The following is a 20,025-nucleotide window of genomic DNA, read 5'->3' as shown; positions in this document are numbered from 1 at the left end:
AACAGAACCGACAACTGTCAGTTAAAACAGTTCTGGCACTCAGCAGAACCTTATTCCGATACGCCTCTTGTTACCTTTGAGGAACCCCTTACAACAGGCAGTAAGAGGTGTAACAAAACCAGATCCTGACAACTTGTTTGTACCCTGCGGAGAGCTCCGACATGTAGACACGAGCACACGGCCCTGTTCTGCCCTGGTCTTGGCACGGTCCTTCCGCAACTGCCTAACGAGCTGGGTCAGGGAATCCAACCGACGGGACCAAAGGCCGAGTAGAAGGGGGCAACTAGCAGGTGGACCAACTTCGTTTGACAGCAGTATGAATGCTACGCCCGGTGCGAGGCAAGAAGCAAACCCCAGAACTTTGGGGCTAGAGAACAGGCGACAGACCAGCTCTCTTCATCCCGAGTCTGTTTTTACCGTAAGTTAAGCAAACTCAGCCTCGCAGAAAGAGAGATCAAAAGTAAATGCAGCTCATGACTTCTGCTGCTTTCAGATGCACAAACCTTAACAAGCCCAAACAATGGCTCGAGCTGTATTCCTCACCTTCCTGCCATACCACCGCTTGAAAAGGCATCGCGGGAAGCTGAGCTAGCAATTTGGAACAACCACAGCTCCTAACAACGCTTGAGCGAAACCGCCAAGGACACCGACATGCATTTTGAATATCTGCCTGCCGACGGGTGATGTTACAGAAGGTCTAGCGGAACCTTTTTGGACCAAATTCAAGCCTGCCATTCTTGATCGCAGGTCCAGGTCTCAATATAAGGAGTTCTGGCAAACTGTCCAAAATTCTAAACCAAATAACAGACTAGAAAGCCTTTGACTGTAAAATCCACTAACTACAGCCCAGCTTACCCCAACAGTCCATTTCTCATCTGAGTTCCCTTCCTTGAAAGACACTCTGTGTTTGTTTGCTCTGGGAGGAGGAGTAACTGATTCTCCTGGAAACGCAGAGGGAGTTGCCTGGGGTGTGCTGCGAACGCTGGATCTGAGGATAGACCGAGGAGTAAAGCCGGGAAAACCAGAAGCAGATGTGGCCAAAACTTCAGCTTTCTATGAAAAGAAAGAAAAATATTTAATTGAAAACCAATTCGTACCTTCAAAACGGAAGACTCCACTTCTCCAAAGCATTAGTTTCAATTACAGACTGAGGTTGCAGAGGCAGGGAGGACAAAGTTAACCTCTGCACTGCTCTTTCTCCAAAGGTATGAAAATCTTAACGATAAAACCCCCCAGGATCTTGTGGATTTTTGGTTTTCTTTTGGTATGTGGTTGTTGGTTGGTTGGTTGGTTGGTGGTTGGTTTTTCCCACCAACACCAACTAAAATGTGATTTTTCAAATTAATTTCCTGAGGAAACAAGGATATGGCGTCTTGATTTCTGCATTGTTCTCTCCCTTCCCAGTAATTTTTGCAATTCCTACTCTGCTCTCTAAAAGGCGTACCACTTCAAATGTTACCCCAGCTACTGCCACTGAACACACTGCCATGCAAAATGGCAATCAGCAAAGCAACAGCGAGAGCTTATTGCTTCACTGATGAATCCATCCGCGCGCTACACCAAATTAAGGGGCTGCTGTACAAATACCTACACATCTTCACCTAGAAGCATCCAGGTCTTCTTACCTCGGCTCGGAAGAAGAATTTACAGTATGGAAAGGGTTTGAAAGGGGGAGAAGGAAACTAGCTCAATGAGAGGGACAATATTCAATGAGAAGAAAAAGGCTGTCATTCAGAGAGATCACAACTACTTTGTTCAGGCAGGCAAAGGCAAAGAGACCCGCACCAAGAAGACAGGTCAAATGTTGTTACTTCCTTACAGGAGAAGAGTTTGAAGGCACTGAATGGACACACAGTTTAGCGCAAACAATTAACCAGTACAATTGCTGCCAAAAGCCATCACTGAGTTGGACAGAGACTGACATCCCTTAACGGACATCACTTAGCTGTCACTCACTTCACCGGATTAAGAAACTGAAGCATGCACGTTCTTGCTGGTGGCTATGCAAGTCAAACTGTGCAGAGCTGCTGAGCGCTTGCATAACGAGATGGTTAAGCCACAAACTGCATCTTTAAGGGTCTAAGCATATTGAAAAGCCCAATTTTAACTTCCTTTGTTCTGCACAGTTCATGAAGTTATGGGACAACGTGCCTACTGCAATTAGCTTAGAACTAAACTTGCCCTCTTCAAGGCTTTTCCCAACTTCCTGCTTCCAAAAGGACTGTATGTACAACCACCCCACATGCTCTGAAAATTTGACACAGTTTGAATCCAGCAGTGTTTGTGTCAAACATTTTGGTGGTTTCATTTTAAACAAAGTTTACAGGCCATTTGTTTGGTCGGTTCTTACTGTTTTTCCAAATACAAACCTTAACCACAAGAGGAGTCTGTAGCAAATTGAACTCTGGTGCTCTTGAAGAATTCTTTTGTAACAATGGTGACTGCCAGCTACCACCCTGTGCTGCAGAACATGAAGGGACAGGACGATCCACCAAACCCAGCAACCTGTTAAGATACCCAATTTAAAATATGAACATAAATAAACTAAGGAAGAAAATCACGCGGCGTTCAAGAAATCTTGAGATGAGATGTAAGAAAGACATTCAAGGAACGAGAAATAGAGGTGAGCCCTCACTGTTGGGGGGATGTATCAGGTCCACGCACAAGTTACCGCCTTTTCCTTTTTTCTTAGTTACTTCTGTACATTTCAAGCTTGATTTCCTAAATCACTGCCTCTTAGGGAAGAGAAATCCCATTTTAAGTTGACCAAGGGATGTAATTCTCACGTCAAAGAGAAATTCACCTGCATTTCAATGCTGGGACCACTTCAAATTCTCCACCGAGTTGTGTCCTTAAATTGCCCTTTTCTTTACCAGATACAAAACTAAATGCAAACAGAGCACTTTGCAAACACAGAAAGTATATACACACGCACACACACACATACATATACACAGACATAAGAAAAGCAACACCATTTTGAAATATTCACTCTCTAGATCTACTATACCTGGAAGATTTTTGTGAAAATCTTGTGACCAGTGTCCCAACAACCGCACTGCGCAACTCTGCCTCAGGGAGAGGACGAGGTACGGCTGGTGGCTCTGCAACTCTAGCACTAGAACAAACAGGGAAAGGTAACTGACTTTCACTCCCCTGAAGTCCAAACATACCGGAATTCAGGTTTATTTGACCATCGCCCCTGAAGGAAAATCATCTGACAACCACCAGCCTCTTTTCCGCTCGTTACAATTCCGCCCGATGTTAAGAAGGAAAGGCAGAAACGAAGCAGACACTGGGCAGGAAGCAGTCAAAGATCCCTGTTTGGCCACATAACCAAGTGTCTCAAAAGCAGTACACCGAGAGCTTGGTGGCAACCACAGTTCTAGTTTCAGCTGTCTTAAATTCTTGAAAACACATTTACCATCGTGTCAGTATAGGTCTTGGCCTAAATAAGATTATCATAGCCGAAAAAGTCTCTCTCCAAATATTACTTTGGATGAACTGATTACAAAAAAGCCAATCAAAGTTTATTCAGGTACACCTTCCTTCCAGAATACTAACATAATCCAAATGGATTTTTCGCTATTCCTCTCCACACACGTAGCTCAAAACTGAACTTTGTGAAAAGGCTGCTTACCTATCATATCGTGAGGAAATGGTTTTCTGCTCATTTCCTGCCCATGCTGCTCCAATTCTGGATAACACATTACTCATGAAAGTTGCTATGATACCCAAATATCCTGGATTGGCTGGTTTTGTTGATCTTGATACTGGCTTTGGTCTCGCAACTGTAAAGCACAAGGGAAAACCTATCAGCCTTGTGTTATCAAAGTGAGCGTTTCTTGACCGCTGTATTCCCCGCGCTAAAAATTACCTCCTCTTAAGGCCGACAAAGGCAAATGGTAAGGCCTGGCTCTCTCTGCAGCCAGCTGCCTTTGAACTCTAGGAAGGATCTTCCGATATGGGCGTAATTCAGACTTTCTGGCACATGCCCCCTCTCTGAAGCGAGGATGGCGATCATTCTGATGAATAAAAAGCGTAAAGCAGTTAACTAATTACAGCGAGTGCACTGCACAGAACAGCAGCAAGTTCTACCCATCAGCACACGCCAACTTCACCCGGTAATTTTAGCAAAGTGGAAGGCAGACTAGATCAGTAACAGAACCGACAACTGTCAGTTAAAACAGTTCTGGCACTCAGCAGAACCTTATTCCGATACGCCTCTTGTTACCTTTGAGGAACCCCTTACAACAGGCAGTAAGAGGTGTAACAAAACCAGATCCTGACAACTTGTTTGTACCCTGCGGAGAGCTCCGACATGTAGACACGAGCACACGGCCCTGTTCTGCCCCTGGTCTTGGCACGGTCCTTCCGCAACTGCCTAACGAGCTGGGTCAGGGAATCCAACCGACGGGACCAAAGGCCGAGTAGAAGGGGGCAACTAGCAGGTGGACCAACTTCGTTTGACAGCAGTATGAATGCTACGCCCGGTGCGAGGCAAGAAGCAAACCCCAGAACTTTGGGGCTAGAGAACAGGCGACAGACCAGCTCTCTTCATCCCGAGTCTGTTTTTACCGTAAGTTAAGCAAACTCAGCCTCGCAGAAAGAGAGATCAAAAGTAAATGCAGCTCATGACTTCTGCTGCTTTCAGATGCACAAACCTTAACAAGCCCAAACAATGGCTCGAGCTGTATTCCTCACCTTCCTGCCATACCACCGCTTGAAAAGGCATCGCGGGAAGCTGAGCTAGCAATTTGGAACAACCACAGCTCCTAACAACGCTTGAGCGAAACCGCCAAGGACACCGACATGCATTTTGAATATCTGCCTGCCGACGGGTGATGTTACAGAAGGTCTAGCGGAACCTTTTTGGACCAAATTCAAGCCTGCCATTCTTGATCGCAGGTCCAGGTCTCAATATAAGGAGTTCTGGCAAACTGTCCAAAATTCTAAACCAAATAACAGACTAGAAAGCCTTTGACTGTAAAATCCACTAACTACAGCCCAGCTTACCCCAACAGTCCATTTCTCATCTGAGTTCCCTTCCTTGAAAGACACTCTGTGTTTGTTTGCTCTGGGAGGAGGAGTAACTGATTCTCCTGGAAACGCAGAGGGAGTTGCCTGGGGTGTGCTGCGAACGCTGGATCTGAGGATAGACCGAGGAGTAAAGCCGGGAAAACCAGAAGCAGATGTGGCCAAAACTTCAGCTTTCTATGAAAGAAAAATATTTAATTGAAAACCAATTCGTACCTTCAAAACGGAAGACTCCACTTCTCCAAAGCATTAGTTTCATTACAGACTGAGGTTGCAGAGGCAGGGAGGACAAAGTTAACCTCTGCACTGCTCTTTCTCCAAAGGTATGAAAATCTTAACGATAAAACCCCCCAGGATCTTGTGGATTTTTGGTTTTCTTTTGGTATGTTGGTTGGTTGGTGGTTGGTTGGTTGGTTGGTTTTTTCCCACCAACACCAACTAAAATGTGATTTTTCAAATTAATTTCCTGAGGAAACAAGGATATGGCGTCTTGATTTCTGCATTGTTCTCTCCCTTCCCAGTAATTTTTGCAATTCCTACTCTGCTCTCTAAAAGGCGTACCACTTCAAATGTTACCCCAGCTACTGCCACTGAACACACTGCCATGCAAAATGGCAATCAGCAAAGCAACAGCGAGAGCTTATTGCTTCACTGATGAATCCATCCGCGCGCTACACCAAATTAAGGGGCTGCTGTACAAATACCTACACATCTTCACCTAGAAGCATCCAGGTCTTCTTACCTCGGCTCGGAAGAAGAATTTACAGTATGGAAAGGGTTTGAAAGGGGGAGAAGGAAACTAGCTCAATGAGAGGGACAATATTCAATGAGAAGAAAAAGGCTGTCATTCAGAGAGATCACAACTACTTTGTTCAGGCAGGCAAAGGCAAAGAGACCCGCACCAAGAAGACAGGTCAAATGTTGTTACTTCCTTACAGGAGAAGAGTTTGAAGGCACTGAATGGACACACAGTTTAGCGCAAACAATTAACCAGTACAATTGCTGCCAAAAGCCATCACTGAGTTGGACAGAGACTGACATCCCTTAACGGACATCACTTAGCTGTCACTCACTTCACCGGATTAAGAAACTGAAGCATGCACGTTCTTGCTGGTGGCTATGCAAGTCAAACTGTGCAGAGCTGCTGAGCGCTTGCATAACGAGATGGTTAAGCCACAAACTGCATCTTTAAGGGTCTAAGCATATTGAAAAGCCCAATTTTAACTTCCTTTGTTCTGCACAGTTCATGAAGTTATGGGACAACGTGCCTACTGCAATTAGCTTAGAACTAAACTTGCCCTCTTCAAGGCTTTTCCCAACTTCCTGCTTCCAAAAGGACTGTATGTACAACCACCCCACATGCTCTGAAAATTTGACACAGTTTGAATCCAGCAGTGTTTGTGTCAAACATTTTGGTGGTTTCATTTTAAACAAAGTTTACAGGCCATTTGTTTGGTCGGTTCTTACTGTTTTTCCAAATACAAACCTTAACCACAAGAGGAGTCTGTAGCAAATTGAACTCTGGTGTTCTTGAAGAATTCTTTTGTAACAATGGTGACTGCCAGCTACCACCCTGTGCTGCAGAACATGAAGGGACAGGACGATCCACCAAACCCAGCAACCTGTTAAGATACCCAATTTAAAATATGAACATAAATAAACTAAGGAAGAAAATCACGCGGCGTTCAAGAAATCTTGAGATGAGATGTAAGAAAGACATTCAAGGAACGAGAAATAGAGGTGAGCCCTCACTGTTGGGGGGTGTATCAGGTCCACGCACAAGTTACCGCCTTTTCCTTTTTTCTTAGTTACTTCTGTACATTTCAAGCTTGATTTCCTAAATCACTGCCTCTTAGGGAAGAGAAATCCCATTTTAAGTTGACCAAGGGATGTAATTCTCACGTCAAAGAGAAATTCACCTGCATTTCAATGCTGGGACCACTTCAAATTCTCCACCGAGTTGTGTCCTTAAATTGCCCTTTTCTTTACCAGATACAAAACTAAATGCAAACAGAGCACTTTGCAAACACAGAAAGTATATACACACGCACACACACACATACATATACACAGACATAAGAAAAGCAACACCATTTTGAAATATTCACTCTCTAGATCTACTATACTTGGAAGATTTTTGTGAAAATCTTGTGACCAGTGTCCCAACAACCGCACTGCGCAACTCTGCCTCAGGGAGAGGACGAGGTACGGCTGGTGGCTCTGCAACTCTAGCACTAGAACAAACAGGGAAAGGTAACTGACTTTCACTCCCCTGAAGTCCAAACATACCGGAATTCAGGTTTATTTGACCATCGCCCCTGAAGGAAAATCATCTGACAACCACCAGCCTCTTTTCCGCTCGTTACAATTCCGCCCGATGTTAAGAAGGAAAGGCAGAAACGAAGCAGACACTGGGCAGGAAGCGGTCAAAGATCCCTGTTTGGCCACATAACCAAGTGTCTCAAAAGCAGTACACCGAGAGCTTGGTGGCAACCACAGTTCTAGTTTCAGCTGTCTTAAATTCTTGAAAACACATTTACCATCGTGTCAGTATAGGTCTTGGCCTAAATAAGATTATCATAGCCGAAAAATCTCTCTCCAAATATTACTTTGGATGAACTGATTACAAAAAAGCCAATCAAAGTTTATTCAGGTACACCTTCCTTCCAGAATACTAACATAATCCAAATGGATTTTTCGCTATTCCTCTCCACACACGTAGCTCAAAACTGAACTTTGTGAAAAGGCTGCTTACCTATCATATCGTGAGGAAAGGTTTTCTGCTCATTTCCTGCCCATGCTGCTCCAATTCTGGATAACACATTACTCATGAAAGTTGCTATGATACCCAATATCCTGATTGGCTGGTTTTTTGATCTTGATACTGGCTTTGGTCTCGCAACTGTAAAGCACAAGGGAAAACCTATCAGCCTTGTGTTATCAAAGTGAGCGTTTCTTGACCGCTGTATTCCCCGCGCTAAAAATTACCTCCTCTTAAGGCCGACGAAGGCAAATGGTAAGGCCTGGCTCTCTCTGCAGCCAGCTGCCTTTGAACTCTAGGAAGGATCTTCCGATATGGGCGTAATTCAGACTTTCTGGCACATGCCCCCTCTCTGAAGCGAGGATGGCGATCATTCTGATGAATAAAAAGCGTAAAGCAGTTAACTAATTACAGCGAGTGCACTGCACAGAACAGCAGCAAGTCATTCATGAAGTTACGGGACGACGTGCCGGCTGTACTGGAGCTGGCAGCAGTAATTGTTTACCACAGCCCACTTCCTTGGGAGCAGGTGATCATGTCTGGTGCAGCCAGCTGATGTTTGCAACAGCTCGCATCCCAGTGAGACCCCCCCGTCGTCAGCTGCTGCACTGAGCCCAACGCTCGGAGACACCGACGGGGGCCACGGGGGGTCTGAGGCAAAGATGCTTTGTGTTGTGCATGACCAGCACGGCCTGCACGCTTCCTTGCGCGTATCTGTGGCACAGAATTTATAGACGGGTCTCTAGAGACAGGCCTATCAGGGCTGTTCCCCGTCAAACTCCCTAGTTTGGATCTAAGAGTACTATCACTTCTGCTGACTAAAGCCAACACCTGCAGCTCAGTGCAACTCGCAAATAATGGGAACATCAGGTTACCACGTCTTGTAGCCTCTACAGCCCTGTCAGGCAAGATGGATGTATTTCCCCCTTGATTCCCTCATAGGCACACCTGACCCAAACTGGGTGGCTGGACATCAGCTGGCCTGGGAGACAGACAGCCAGCTGCAAGACACCTCTTGCAGCTATCATGAATGGCTTCACGTATTAAAGGACCAGATTTCTTCAAAAAATTCAAGGTCTGAAACGTCAATCAAAAACTACAGATTAAGACAGCAGTATTATTCAGTCACTAAGGGTCTGGCTAACCACTAAGAGAAATAGGATAATTGTTCACTTAGACTCTCGGGAAGCTCACATCAGCAATATGCTTTGCGTTAGCAATCCGAGTAAGCATTACTACGTAGAGTCGTAAGGACGGCAGCCAAACTAGCAGTTACAGTTTCTAAAAAAAATCCTGTAAAACAAAATATTGGCCCTTGCAATGCTTAAGTATTTTCTCCCTTCTCTGTCAAAACACGGGCCTTTCTTTTTCCCTGAACACTGACACAAATTACTTTCTGTACAAGCTAAAACTAACACACAACTTCAAATCACGCTTTGCATGAGCCTTTATAAGCCTCTCTGTGCAGAGGCTGATTTATGTTGGCAATACGTAGTGAGCTGAAACTTAATTCAAAATTATTTGCCACAAGCTGTGCCCTGGCTTGGAAGTTAGAATTTGGCCAGGGTCGGGAAAAAAAAAAAAAAATTTCTTCTCAAATACTTCTCAAACACAGTTTTTCACTTTCTCCATTCTGTCCTCCTTTTCAAGCAGACCAGGGATCAAAACCCTAACTCAAGACTACACAGGCAGTGCGACTGAAGGGTAATAGAGAAGAAACAGCTTTCTTCTTAGGAACGCTTTTGTTCTTGCTCCTAGAGCAACGTTGTATTCCCTTCTAGACGTTCAGTCTCGGATCGCGCTTCATCAGGAGGCAGTGCTCACTTTACAGTTCCAAGAGCAGACTGAAAACATTCTCATTTGCATAAAACTGGCAGGGTACAACTGCAATTATGCGTGTGGATGGGCAGGACGAGCATAAACCCATCTCTGACAGTGAAAGCAGTGCAGGAGAAAACTTGGAAAAGGTCCATCTCTTCACATTCTCAATAAAGATTCGGTAAATGATCACCTCCTTCTGGAAGCTGGTGCAAGTCATATGGACAACTCCGGAGTTCAGCAAGCACGTACCATCTGCAGAAACAACCAACATTTGACAAGCTTCCATACGCTCACAGTTACGTTATGACCAGTTTACAGTTTTTAAACAGCAGTATCTGGAAAGACAGATCTCAGTGCCCATCTTCCTCACCAGATCACTTACAGACTTTTTAAAAAAATAATTACTGCGTCTAGAACTTCATCTCTAGCGCAATCGAGGTGCTGTGCTTTGAGCTTCAGTTCAAAGTCATTTCATTTTATAACCATCACCTCTTCGCAGGCTCTATCATAAAAGCACCAAACCCCAAAACTCAGCACACTCTCGGATGTGTTTCACAATTTTAAATCCCACCTTAGTGCAACGTAATTTGAGTTGGGTTTGTGGGAGCTGGGGGTTTGGGGGTTTGGGTTTGGTTTTCGAGTGACAGAGAACAAGAGAACTATTTCATGTCATCTGACCTCAGTTTGAGCTTATCACTATAAAAAGCAGTGAAATACCTACCAAAATTATAGGAGCTTGGATTAAAAAACTGATCAGGTGGTGGATAGGAAGGAGGCACTCCGCGACAGAGACTCTGCTCACGTACTCGAATATCCAAAACGAGGCTTGGAGAAGTCATACTTAGTCCAGTATCCAGTGACCACAGCGCAAAATAGGGGCAGTCGTGAAGGAGTTCTTCCGGCCTTAAAGAAAACAAGTGCATAAGCTAAATGCCAACTTTCAGATGAATTATCTGGGGGGACACTGAAAAGAAGCTAAGAAAAATCTACCTCAGTGAATCTGGCATTTGAGCGTGATACCAGCGGTTAATGTCAAATACACCCAAGTAAGTAGATGGCTTTCCCTCACCATACGTATTCACTTGCCAGCTGAAGACTGATACACTGGTCTCAGGAGATATTACTGTAAAAGACAAGACGTTGTTTCTTATTTGTAGAAAACATGCCGTATCCGATATTTTTAAAGCACCGCTTCCTAGTTTGGTTTAATTCTGTTCTACCACTCATGCAAAAACAACACTGACTAAGAATAAGAAAAACAATTCACGGAGTAGCAAACACCTCTGTGACAGGTTCCAGGCATCCTGCCCCTTTTTTGTTCGGATTGTATCCGTTCCAAGCCAAATCAGATACATAATTAGTAGCTTATTAAGTTTCCACGCATTAAGAGTTGAACAAGACATTTAGCTAGATGAACAGCTGAGCAAAAAAAAAATATGCTAGGAACACAGACACTGCTTCTTTTAGAAAGCACACAAATAGTCATCGTATACACTTGTATCACTTAGCCAGCATTACTAATTTCCAGCTTTGTCTCAACCACACATTTTCAGAACAGCTCCTCTCCTGCATGTCCGCACCGAAAGAACACAATTATCACACAAAACAAATACAGAAACAAAAGTTACAGGTATTTTTTCCATGCCTCATACTTCAGAAAAAGGAGGCAGAAAGGGGTTTTTTTGTTGCCGTTTGGGTTTTTTTTGGTTTTCTTGGGGGTGTTGGGGGAGTGGTGTTCTTTTTTGTTTCCAACAGGTTTTTAGAAGGCACTCCTCTCAGAAACATGGCACAAGTGGAGAAAATCCAAAGGTGCTTTGATTAGATTTTGACACACCGTTGCTCGAGGATGGCATCACAAAAGACACGGAAGTTGCCGCTTCAGGACTAAGTCAAAGACAATCAGCAGAAATAGCCTAGAAAGGTCATGCAAGTGTCTTTGTGACACCAGACAGAAGTCAAGGCCCGTAAGAAGCGGGGGAAGGTGACTAACGCAGTCAAAACAAACGGCTATGCAAGTTATCACTGCAGCAGGCTCGAAGATATGGTCAGAGCGTAACTGGATTTGTAAACCCAGAGAGGTATATTTAATTACTGCAAGATAATGAAAGACACCATAAGAGTTTTAACTGTGTACATGGTCAAGGAAAGCTACCGCTGCATCCTGGATCCTGCTCTCCCTATCACCTGGGAGCAGGAGTAACAGTCCATCACCTCCTGACAGACTAGTACCTCTGTACCTGGCAAGTGGCCGAGGGAGGGCAATAACAGCACTGCGCATCCAGCAAGTTCTGGGCCTGCGCAACTGGTGGAAAACACCCAAATAGCTCATCACAGGAGCTGGGCCAGAGTGGAAAAGTCCCTAACGAAAGTCAGTTATCCTGGAGCCCATAAACAGTGACCCCAGGTGAGACCCTCTGAGCTCTTCTCCTGGATCGCAGTGGGCCTGTGACCAGCATCTCCCCTGAGTTGGGACGCCTCTCAGCTATCAACTCCTCGAGGCACCGTCTGCTGTCGAAGCCAATGATGGGCTGGGCAAAGTCGCCCCCCTCGGGTCTCAGTTATTGGCTGTTGAGGAATGATGATGCTTTGCAAGTATTTGCTCTAAGCTTGAGAAGAGGGAAATTTTAACCGTAGGCTAGCTTTTCTTCACCCGCCTCTCTACTTATCTATGTGTTTGGGTATACACAGCTGTTTTTACGAGTGTGGGTACATACATATTTCACTGGATCCAAATATTTTTGTCTGTCTGTGTATTTGTACATCTTGTGTTTATGAATAAACATATGTACTTAGATAGATAGATAGATACGTAGATAGATCGATAGACAGACAGACAGATAGACAGACAGATAGATAGACAGATAGAGAGAGAGAGAGAGAGAGAGATAGAGAGATAGAGAGATGGAGAGATAGATTTAGGATACCACACAGTAAGTCATTGCGATTCTTGTCATTTTTGAATCTGTACAGTTAAGTCACTATTTTAATCATAACGTATTTTACTGAATTATTTTGTAAATCATTCAAGTGGTTAATGATTAAGTGCTGCTACTCATTAATAAATCTCAATTTGCTGCCAAACTATTACCGTGTTAGTATACCCATCCATGACACCTGGAGAAGAGACCAACCCCGACCCTGCTCCCACCTCCTTTCAAGTAGCTGTAGAGAGCGACAAGCTCTCCCCTCAGCCTCCTTTTCTCCTGGCTAAACAACCCCTGCTCCCTCAGTCGCTCCTCCTAAGACTTGTTCTCCAGAACCTTCAACTTCAAGGTGCGGCCTCACCGGGGCTGCGTACCGGGGGACGGTCACTGCCCCAGTCCTGCTGGCCACACTATTGCTGATACAAGCCAGGATGCTCTTGGCCGCCTTGGCCACCTGGGCACACCTCTGGCTCACATTCAGCCGGCTGCCGACCGACACCCCCAGGTCCTTTCCCGCTGGGCAGCTCTCCAGCCACTCTGCCCCAAGCCTGTAGCGTTGCGTGGGGTTGTTGTGACCCAAGTGCACTCGATCCCCTCATCCAGATCGCTGATACAGATCTTAAACAGAACTGGCCCCAATGCTGAGGCCTGGGGAACACCACTTGTGAGTGGCCGCCAGCTGGGTGCAGATACAGACATAGGTGTGAACAGGGAAAAAAAAAATATTCAGATCACATTCCTAAGCAACGCAGAGAATGATCTTCTTTTTCCAAGAAGACAGCTGGAGGAATAAAATGACTGACAAACGTTGCAGAGATGGCCCTACTATACAGTGCTATAGCATGTCAGCAAGCACAAAATAAACCCCAATTTCCCCCTTAAGGAAGTCCCACAAAACTCAAGCAACCCTTTTGTCTATTTAAATAAGCCCAACAAGCTCGTCTCTACAGATACTCAAGACTTTCTGACTTTCTGTGGGTACAGAACAACATTCACTGCTTAGATTCCCAAACTACTTTTTTAGAATAACCAAGCACGGACATCAGAACAAACCTTCATTAACGCTATCCTCTCCGTCAACCGGCTTGGGAAATTTTTCTACAGTCTGGCAGCTCAGAAATTTGGTATTGCCGGTCGGCCCTCTCCAGGGAAAGACTCCACACGTGAGATCTAAACTGAACCTTTCGTCACAGTATTCCAAACCCTGGGGAAAAAAGGAGAGACAAAAGGTCACTTTGGCGTAAAAACATGCCTTATTCCTAAATATGAAAGAATCTATGTACCAGAATGTAACATAATATGCACCTTATACTGTGTATTTCCCATGAGCTTCTTTCTGATGGCAAACAGAAACAACATCTGGCACGCAAGAGAATCAAGCGTCAAATCCTAAGGGGTATCTTTGGCTGTAAAGGCTTTGCACGTTTTCAAAATTTAGCATTCCCCTATCATTATTCGGTTCTAATCATGTTTTGCAGAAATCCTTGCAACACCAGGGTTTCTTTACAAACCGGAGGACAGATCTACAAAGAGGTATCTGAAATCAGGCGATACATACGCATGCAAAGCTCTTTGCTCTTGATTACAGGACTGAGGATGTTAGAGAAGTCTTGGCACTACAGCAGCTGAAGCTCTGTCAAGAGGTGTTATCTACTGGCACACCACCAGAGCGAAAACACATCCCTCTGTAGTAGCTGTGAGGACTTCTTACCGAGTAACCGTCTCCTTTCAAACCACATAAGCTTTTACCAGCTCCTCCTCTAATCTTGTCACACTAATGGGTGAAATATCCCCCGGTTCCTTCATCAAGCACGGCCACCAGCAAAAGGGGAAGCAGAGAGGATGTGGGAGGCACGCGGCCAAGGCGTTTAGGATCATGAATTACTACAGAGCCAGCAAACTACTTTGAGATATACCGAAACCCCAGCAGGATTGTGCTGAACCTCTGATACCACCTTTTCCTAGGGAAGCATTAATTGAAATACTGTCTTTCCAAATACAGAATTTGTTCAGGCTGTCTACCATGCAACACATCATTGTGTGTATTGACAAATAGCAGCTCTACAATTTAAAACAAAAACAAAAACAAAAACAAAAAAACAACTCACCAACACCCCCTCCCACCTAACACACAAAATACTACCACCAAGGAAAAAACCAACACAACAATCAATTGTACCACACTCTACCGAAGTTTCCTAAACTTTCAGAGCTCTAAAATGAACTGGTACGACACAGTACACTCCCATAGGATTTGATATGATACATCTAAATCACCTAATCTGAGAAGAGACAAACCTCCTCTTAACCGTTCTAGGAAATACTACTAATAAGTATCAAGGCTGGCTTTAAAAAAAAAAAAAAAAAAGGGTCTTTCATTACTGAAAAGAAAAATGCTGAATTATGCTCTGAAGCACGCACAGTTCATTCTATTTTATCAAGTAACTTCTGCAATAACAGACACCACCAGACACGTGCAGAGTAGAGAAGCCAAAACCACCTCTTTGAAAAACTAGCATGAAGCCCAAGCAACCGATCCCGTTTTCATTACAGAAGGAACGATCACTAAAACCAGTTTATAATAAATGATGTTGTCCAGAATGAGAAGTCCATCATTCCAAAAGACCGTTGCATCAGATAAAGTCCTCAAACTCCATAAGCCTTTTGGAGATTAATTTGAACGGCTATCAATTTCCTCTCTTATTCATCTATGAACAGCCACAGAGTTGGGGCAGAGGGGAAGGGAAAGAAGATACCAGTTCCTGCCTGAGACACCTTCTGAAGCAAACCACTGTATTTTACATTTTCCACTGGGGCAAGCAAATCTAAGCTGAGCAACTCCGCTGTATGGAAGGTGTTAAGTAATTACTTTGTGGACCAGTAAACTACAAGGACAGTTTTCAAACGAGATGCGCTGGTCAGACTCGGATATGAAAGCAGAGCCTCTATACTCTGTCCAGCCGCAGGCACTGTGTAGGACAAGGGCCAAGATGTGCTGCATGGCCACGCCTGGGGGCACTAGATTTACCAACTCCCGAGATGGCATAAAAATGATCTTTGTAAGCATAACTTCAACATTCCGTTACATTAATTGCTTGAGCACAGGCTTAAACCAGCCCTGAAGGCAGTGGAGACACAACTCTGATGCTTATTTACAAAACTACAGTGCCACATGTTCCAAAACTCCTATTTGTGACTTTTTACCATGGTAAGAAGTCAGTTGCACTGTCTCATAGCCTCAAGTCTGATTCCTGGAAAGTAAAGCACTGCTGTAGTAGACACAAGTCTTTCAACTTCCTCTGAATTCTATTCAATGAACGAGGGTCAACGCTAGCTTCCTCTTTGTTTACTCAAACTTGGCCTGGCAATCGGGAACAACTCTTACACTTTCTGCCATGGAAGATGGACAAGGATCTTGACTCAGCCAGTCATATAGGCAGAGAGCCATGTGGTACTGACCAATCTCTGACTACAAGGAAGTATTCTGAGACTGAAAGTGTCCACCGTCGAGCACAGGGCCTGGCTTAATGCATCTTTGGGGTTTGGGGAGGGGGGCTTGGGAGTTGTTTTGGGGGGCAGTAGGTATCATCAGGTCTCAGTACGAAGCTACACGGCTCATCTGGAAGCGAGCTGAAGAACCCATCTTTTCTCCCCGGAGGCTCCAGCTGTTTAGTTCCTTCTTCAACTCCCTCCCGAGATTGGTTCCTGTTTCAATCTTCCACAGCACTCAGCACAGGGAAGCAGAGGGAGTAAAATATCTCAAACCCAGAGACTGGTGCCTGACACCTGCTGGAAGCCTGTGAATGTACTACTGATTGGACAGTCTGCAGAGGGTCAGGAAGTCTTACAGTAATTACACCACAGCTTTCTCAGGTCACAAACACAACAACATTATTCAATCCTTTGGTGTGCTTTTTTAAAAACGGTGCCAAGCAGAATTTCTAGTAGACCCATTCTTAAAGGCTGCTGAAGGACCTCAGCTCTCTGAGGTGAAATCTGGTGCTACTCACATCTTCAGTTAAGAAGAATTTTATTTGGAAAAGCTGCTGCCTCTTCGGGAGTTGCATGTATATGGGCTCTTTGCAGACGAATCTAGTTGGAACACACGACACTGCAGTGTGAAGTTGTATGACTTGTTCTCAAGAAGTACGGACAAAGGCCACGCCCAAGAAGACTCGGCAAAACATTTTTTTTTTAGTCAGCTCTGAGTTTTGACGGCAAGTATTAGCCCAGCCAACTCAACTGCTACTCACGAAGAGGAAATTACTGTTTTCAGCTTTTGACATACGTGCACGTCTTACCTCGTACATGACCTGTCCTGATGCCAGCGTTTTCTCTCATGAAATAGTAACTGCAACAGATGTAAACTCACAGCGTCACCTTCACTGAAAAAGGTACAAATTATGACATGTGATTACAAAGCTGCTTTATAGTCCTTGTCATCACCTCATCAGAGCTAGACCAAAGCCTTCTTAATAGCATGCTCTTGCTGAAAAGAAAAACCCACTGCCCAAAACATGACAACCGGTCACATTTAGCAGCTAAAACACAAAGGAGGAAATGCTGGCACTAACAGCTTTGGGGACAAATGCCAACCATGCAGTCTGAAAGCTTTAATATGCTGTATGGACTAACGTTTGTTGGAAACGGTTCTTCACCGTGAAGCGTTCTCCAGCAAAACTGCTTTACAGTCACACCCAAAAAGATTGACACTCTCTGGACAGCTGGGCTGATCAAGTAGCTTGCTGATGCTGAAAGAGAGAGGTCTTTCTTTCTCCCCTCCCCTCCCCTCCCCACCAAACTTCCCGTCCCTCTCTTGCATACGCTGCACCCTTCCACCTTCTGATCTGATTCATTAGCCCGGCAGGAAACCATCGCCCTCTCTGCTCAACAGTGAGCGTTTTGTGCCAGGTGAGCTGAACCGGCTCGTGAAGGCTCCAGAGGCTGCTGAAGCTGGCACGAGGTGACAGGCAATACTGTCACCTCCCTCCTTCCGGGGCAGCAGGCTGCGGTAGCGGCACGTTTAGTGTTCCAGGTCTGCAGCCTCGGCTCCTTTCAGCGGCAGTTTCATACCACGGTGCGAATATCAAAGAAATCATGAAGCAGTCATCAAGAAACAAAGCAAGCGTTTAAGAAAGCGAGCACAACAATACAGCCGCTGTTGCTTTGCCTCCTTTCGGGAGGCAGGAACCAGTAGGTCCCTCTTCACTTCTGCTAAATCCTGACAAGGTTGCATTATAAGCTTAACGGCTTCCGTACCTGAGAGAATCGTCTGCACAGCTGAACAAACGAAACATATATGCACGTATATATCAACTGTATGCGGACAAATATTGAAAAAAAAAATAATAATCAGTGGCTTATAGTAAGTGTTTATTCACCTTTCTTGGGTAGACTGAACAGCCCACAAGTAGCAACAGTTGCGAGGATCCTTTTCAGGCTCTTGAAAAGTGACAGCATAGACAGGAATCCTTCCTCCTGCAAGCTGAGAGTGGTCCCTACAGGTTTAAAGAAATTTAAAAAAAAAGAAAAGAAAAGAAATTAAGAGGTGATCCTACTGGCCCTAACAGTTTGTAGAGGGCTAGAAGCATCTCCTGAGAAAAGAGCACCTTCTGTGCTTATCCTCAAAGTACAGAGGTCATAATTCCCTCTCAAACAAGTGAGTCAAGGAAGCAACTACTTTTTATGCAACTGTCAAAGGGTGAGGAAATTACTGTCCATCCAATGGAACAGCCTGGGTTTATGCCCTTCTCTGCCTGAGGGGGAGGAACACAGACGATTACTGCAGCTGCCAGGCAAATGACTGTTCTGGCTGCTGTAGCCTACTTCAAGATTGAACTTAAAACGCAGCGTATCTTCTGAACAAATGTAAACCAGTGCCAAACAGAAGTAGTTCCTCGTTTCTTTACTTGGACTACGTAAAGCCCCTTTCTTCCAGACTTCTGAACCTTATCTGTACCTTCACAGTCGCTTCTTGCCGTCTAATTATCCCTCCACTGTCTATTTAGGCATCCAACAGTTTCCGGAGAGGCACTGCAGATTTGCTGAAGTGAATCCCTACCCGAATTTGGACAAATATTTCGAGCGAGATTGCTCTCTGGCAGATTTAAAATCATCTCTTAATTTTTCTATTCCTCGTGAGTTCACATGTCCCTTATTCTCATCTCCAAGTGTTCCACGCAAACTCTCATTCACGTGCATTGCTGCCTCAGAATGGCTCACTCCCCTGTTTCGGTCGAGGCTGACACGTAAGAAAGAATATGTTTTCAGGCACAGACCAGCTATTGATTCTTCATGTCTCACTAGTATCATCCGGGACACTTTAAAGAATATCACCACCAAAATCACACTAGCAACATAATTATGCCTTTCAATGCATGCCCTAATTGCAGTAACTTCTTCAGAAAAAGCATTTCTAAGATCTGTTTCATCGAAATACACACATTTCCTGGTTTCACCAAATGCCACCGAAAGAAGAAACTGTCTGATAAAAATCAGCTCTATCACGTCCTAACTGCTTGCCATAACCCAAAGAAGCACGCTTTCCACAATGCCTCAATCCACAGGCACAGTAAGGAAAACAATCCCGGTCCACTGGGGAGAAGGCGGTCCGCTCGGGCCTTGTGTGACTTCACAGCTCTGTCAGAAGAGGATTTCTAAGCATTCTTCCGATTACATGCAAAATTTCAGTCCCGGAAACAGTTCTCTTGTAATTAACGTCCTTCCTTAGGCAAAACATGGAGACCGGTGCACCGCCAGGCACAGCCAAGTGTAAAGGCCTACTTACTCCCTCTTCAACGTTTTCATGTTCCACAGTGACAGGTAGCCATCGGAAAAACCCACGACGAGATGATTGCTTCTGCTTATGTAGCTCAGGGTTGATACTGCTGTTCCCGAAGGATTTTGTAATTGAAAACAGAGATGTCTCCCTTCTCTGGCCACAGTTTTTCTTCTCTTTGGAACTCCCACAGGAATTCCACTGGCAACTTCCAGATCTACACACACAAAACCACACAAGGAATGAATGTGTTATGCCATTCACGTTGCATTTTCAACACTGACGTGACTACACGGGTAACCTAATTCTACCAGCCCAGGCAAAATACCCATTTATGCAACGCTTCTTTTGCTACTGCCGTCTTCTGTGTATTCAGAGAACATAAGAACTCTCCGATCGGACGGGTATTCTCCCTCGTATGGCAAAACCAGGTAAAAGCGTAACCTTCAGCGACAAATTCGGCTTGGACTTTGGAAATCAGGAGTTGGGGCTTCACGGTGAAGCTATCTGAAGTGCCATCAACTCCCAAAGCCACTGCTGTATTAGCTGGAACAGCGTATGCCATCTGAATACACCAACCGGAGATCTCATTCACCCACATGCATGAATTTTGGAAAGTCGGATTTGTTTCAAAAAGCAAGCTTAAGATCTGCCCCAAGTCAGCTAAGAGAAGCAGAACAACGTTCCCAAGAAATAGGGCACCT

At 44.8% G+C, this 20,025-nt stretch overlaps 1 pseudogene; it reads right to left on the bottom strand.

Moving 5' to 3' along the window:
- Positions 1 to 213: 213 nt before the first annotated feature.
- On the bottom strand, positions 214 to 19,922 carry LOC122154772 (annotated as a pseudogene).
- Positions 19,923 to 20,025: the final 103 nt, after the last annotated feature.

The sequence above is a fragment of the Tyto alba genome, unplaced genomic scaffold, assembly GCF_018691265.1.
Source record: "Tyto alba isolate M040663 unplaced genomic scaffold, T.alba_DEE_v4.0 Super-Scaffold_47, whole genome shotgun sequence".
Classification (NCBI taxonomy): domain Eukaryota; kingdom Metazoa; phylum Chordata; class Aves; order Strigiformes; family Tytonidae; genus Tyto; species Tyto alba.
Note: the sequence above shows the minus strand (reverse complement) of the source record. Positions and strands in the feature narration are given on the sequence as shown.